Raw genomic sequence first — 5,228 nt, forward strand, 5'->3', positions numbered from 1 at the left:
CTGCGGCTTCCACCCAGCCACCCCCACTTCCGGCTCCAAGGACTACAACTCCCAGCAAGCACTGGGAAGTCCCGATCGCTCCCGCCATGCACCGCCCTAACCAATCTGAGAACGCGCTCGCGGCGGAACGCGGACGCCGGCGGCGTGCACTCGGGCCTGACACAGCAACCAACGCTAGTCTCTGCTAGGTTTGTGGGCGTTTGCGCTTGTCTGTCATCTTCACCTTTTGAGTCAGACTTGGTCAGAGGTCCAGATTAGGAGGAGATAACGCTGATCTTTAATACCCGTACGGTTAACCCCCCTTCACCTAACCTGTTTTACCGTTGTGGATAAGGGGTGTTTCAAGCAAGCATATTAATGAAGAACTTGCAAATTCTGAAAAGCACAGTTGCTTTGGGATCAAACAGGAAGAAGAGGAAGAAAAAAGTTTTCTAGAGGTTTGGTGTCAGAGTTGTAAAGAATGAGTTGGCCAAGAAGAGAAAGTGAAGCCAGAACACAGCGGAAGCATGCTGACTTTGGGAACTGCTGGTTTTGAATAGTGACCAGTTTGGAAGAAGTGGGGTAGAATAGTATGGGTTCCCTACAGACCAAACTATGATGTGCAATTATAGGGCTTTGGGTTTTATCCTGAAAACATGATTTTATCGTGAAACATGCATACAAATCAAAGATAAGCAAATCATTCAATGATATGATCAAACTTATTTAGAAAGCTTTTGACAATGTGAATGGAGAGGGGATAGTTGGTGGTAAGGGTAGAAGAATAAATATGAAAAGAGATTGGAAGTCTCTTCATTGGCCAAACAGGTATGGCCAATGACTGAAGTGACCCAGTTGTAAGATAATACCAAAAATTCTCTGAACTGGAGGAAAAGACAGGACAGACATCTTTGTTTCTGTCTATACACATGAATGGTGAGTGGGTAGGAAAGGCAAAGACATGAAAAAGAAAGCAAGTTGGGCCCTCCCTGGTGGCAGCTAGTTAAAGCACGGCACTAAGAAGCTAAAGCCACTTCAGCATGAGTTCAATCCCAGCCCCGGAGGTGACCCACATGGCTTGGCAGACCTCTCCTGACCCACCCTCTGCTCCCCTCAGCAGTGTACTTCATCAATCGGCCTGTTCTGCTCCCCACTCTGTCTCCCCAAGCACCTCTGGCTTGTACCCCAGTTCTATATACATAAATAAATAATATCTTTAAAAAAAAATTCTCTGAACTGGGGATCCCATGCTTCTTTATCCATGAGGGAAGTTTTACCTTAGCTATACTTGAATGTTGCCAAATGAGTATATAGAGCTTCAGGTATTATTTTTCCAAATTCTTTAAAAAGAAAAGTTTAAAAAATAAATAAGGATCTTAGTGTGGTTTTTGTTTTCTTCTTATTGCATTTTGATCAATATAACCACAATCTTACTGTTTTACATGGAAATTTCTTAACTTATAATGATAACTTTTAAGTATATTTTAAGTTACTTTGTTTTGTTTTGTTTTGTTTTGTTTTTTGTTTGTTTTTTCTATAGGCCAGCATTATTAGAAGTCTTTGGCCAATTTTGCTAAGTGAACAATTCACTAATTTTACCAAATTTATTGATTTACTAAATTTTTTTCCTCTGAAATTTTTTATCCTGAAAAATTTCAGTGTGTGTCAAATGGAATCATTTTAAAAGCTCTTCAAGAATTTTGCTGAAATTTAATTGATTAGTTTCTAGTTTGTCTTTACAGCATTCCAGTTTCTTTAAGCATTTCATATTGGTTCATTTATTCAGTTATACAGGGGGAAAGCACATTGCCAGCCATGGGCAATCATACAAATTAAGACTTTAGAAAATTAGGTGCTTGTTCCAACAAGGCTGCAGAAAAAAGAAAATTAGGGGCCTCCCTGGTGGTGCAAGGGATTAAATCGAAGCACTATGAAGCAATCTGCAGCCACTGCAGCATACGTTTGATTCTCAGTAGGGGAGGTGATCTACATGGAACAGCAGACCTCTCCTGTCTCAGCAGACCTCTCCTTTCTTGCCTACTTCTCCCTTCAGTAGTGTACTTCAATCAGTCTGTCTGTTCTGTGTCCCACTCTCTTGAATCCTCTCACTCCCCTGCACCTCTGGCCTGTACCCCAGTTCTGGTATATATAAATAAATAAATCTTTAACATTTTTTAGAAAATTACAATGAAATTTTTTAAAGTCTTATTTCTAGACTGAACAAATCCTTAACACATTTGAGGAATATTCACCTTCTGTCCTGGCACTGTGCAACTCTAGCTGGATAAAACTAGACCAAGAGATAGGATTCTCTACTAAAGGAAAAGTACAAATGAGAATTAGTTCAAGTTCAGTCTGGGCCCTTTGTTTCAGAGCAAGGAAGCCAGGAAGCAAAGAGAAAAGTATGAGAAGGAAGAATGTCTAAAGGCCCCATGACCCCAGAATTCTGACTCTTCAGAAACTTCATAGATTACTGACTTATCTAGTACAAGTTGAGGATATATTTTCAAAAAGAAAGTCTTTATGTAAATAGGAGAGAGTGTGTGACTTATGGAAACTTGTGTAGCTTTAGAAAAGTCCCCAATTAGTCATTCAGTGAGTTGACCCAGACCCTTGCTTGCCAAGATGCCTACCCTGCCAGAGAAGACTAAGCCTAATAAGAGAGAAATAAAAATATAATTCCCCTTCAAGTTCCCCTGTCCACTCAGAACAAGTTCCTTGGTCAGTGAAAATGAGTGTGCAGGGACTTGGAGACATTAACACTTCAGCTATGCCTGCAACACTGCCTGTCATGTTCTCTGCTGTATTACAGTACTATAGCAGTTTGAAGCACATAGTAGGAACTCAAACTGAATAAATGAATAAGTAGATCCTGAGATTAAAATACAGGAGACTGGAACAGCAAAAGTTTAGAATGAAGGAAAGGGGCAATCCAAAAAAAGGAACAGGAAGCTATTGCAAAGCAGCAAAGAAAAAACTACCGTAGCAGGCAACAGTGGCAAAGTGGATAGAATGAAAAGAATTGAGCAGAAAAGAAAAATCACTGAGCATATAAGTATCTTGTATAATACCAATATTATAAAAATGAAATCAAAATATGAATTCTAAAAATCCTCTTTTGAAGCAAGAGTTGATAGCAAAATCAGACAAAGATATTACAAGAGAAAAAAATTATATACCAATGTCACTCATGAAAAGAGAAAGTTATAACAAAATATGAGCAGTAGTAGATGCCCGCTAAAGGGCATCTAAAAAAAGCTAATATACTTAATATGGGAGTGAGGCAAAGATGATGTGTACTTTCATCACTCCAATTAAACACAGTACTGGAGACACCAGTCAGTGCAATAAGGCAAGGCACTGAACAAGCAGAGGCACACAGATTGGAAACAATGATGCTGAGTGAAATAATCCAAATTAAAAAATATATGGTAGGATTGCATTTTTATCAAATTCTAGAAAATTCACATTAGTGACAGAAAACATAAGGCAGTGGTTGGGAGAAAGAATTGACAGAGAACGAGAAAAACTTTGAAGTTGATGAATGTATTTATTATCATGATTATAGTAGTGTTTTTCCAGGTGTATACATTGTACACCTGTATAAACTGCAAGGATTAAAAACACCTTTTATTGTCCAATTATGCTTTAATAAAGCTGAAAAAAGGAAAACAAAAGATAGATCAAATTAATAAAAGTTAAATGGTAAATGTTTAAGAGTTGTGCTTACCTTTGAAAAGAAAGTGGTACTCCAGGCACATTGTGGAGAGCTAGAAAGTGTTAATAGAAAAGTATGAATGCTGTTAGTGTTGCCAAATTTAGCAAATAAAAGTATGACAAGTTAAAGTTGAATTTCAGATACAATTAACTGTATAGTAAAAATATATTATAAATACTGTATGCAAAACACTAGTCAAAAAAATGTTTAACTGAAACTTGGAGCAAACATACTTAAAAATTTCTCATTGTTCATTTGAAATTCAGATCTAATTGGTCTTGTAATTTATCTGGTAATCCCAGATATTGTCTTATCTACATTGGATGAACAAGTCTCTAAAGAGGGCAACTACTTGAATTCTGTGTTTATTTTTACTTAAAGCAAACTGCTGAACTGCTTGCCAGTGTCTAGTGCCAGTGCCTTATTTAGAGTAGATGGTCAGAAAATATTTTTTTGCTCTGCAAGCTGTGTGAAAATAGGGACCACATCCATCTTGCTCACCATTTTATCCCCAGGGTTTGTTATAAGCCTGGTGCTCAATAAGTATATGATTAAATTAATAGCTGCCCCACATGCCCCAGAAAATTGCAGGAATGACCTTTTTACTCCAGCCCTCAGAGCTGGATGATTGACTTCTTGGACAAACCCCAGGTTTGGTTTTTTGGCTTGTTGGAATCTTCCTTTTTCCTGGGCATATCTCAGATAGTAGTTCTGTTTTGGACTCTTCCTCCCTATTATCTGAAAGGAGAACATTCCTATTTGGTATGATCTGATAAGTTACTTTTTGGTCTGGAGATTCTATACCATTAAACTGGATAAAAAAGGTTTTTTTTTTTTTTTTTGAGCATTCCCAGATTTCAAAATAACCTTCCAAAACAGAGCAAATAGAAACCTTTTACTCTTTGTATTGTGGGGAAACCTGTATTATTGTGGAAACTTGTATTATACAAAGCCTCTTTTTCTCTTATTTTTCCCTTTGAAATATGGGTGATTGTTTTAAGACTCCCAGATCCTTGGGGAAATCTGAGAACTTAAGACACAAAACCTAAGATTGCTTAATGAAATATTGAGGTAGTTTCCCTTTAGAGCTAAGGAGATTTGGATTGGGGCTTCAGTTTGGGGAAGAAAAGTAGGATAAAAGGGAACCATATTATATTGATGGCATGGAGGATTTTTATATACGTTGCATTTTTATTACCACACCTATAAATACCTTAAGTATAAAATGCATCCAAACTCTAAATATATTAATTTTCTCCCATAAGATGATAAACTTAACCTAATGATCTTCCCTGCAGTTTCCTAAGAAGAGATTGTAGGATTGTAGAAGCTATGTCTAGTGAGAAAAGGATAGTGTTGAGAAAAATGCCTTGTGTTTAGAGGACTTTAGAACACTAAGCAATTTTAGGAATAACTACTGATAACATATGGTTAGAATAACTACTTCCTTGTTTTGAAGAATTGTATGAGGCCCAATGATATTGCTCATGAAATCTAGGTTTACTGAATACTTTTATCTCCATAACCTTCC

The sequence above is a fragment of the Condylura cristata genome, unplaced genomic scaffold, assembly GCF_000260355.1.
Source record: "Condylura cristata isolate star-nosed mole 26May11 unplaced genomic scaffold, ConCri1.0 scaffold00003, whole genome shotgun sequence".
Classification (NCBI taxonomy): Eukaryota; Metazoa; Chordata; class Mammalia; order Eulipotyphla; family Talpidae; genus Condylura; species Condylura cristata.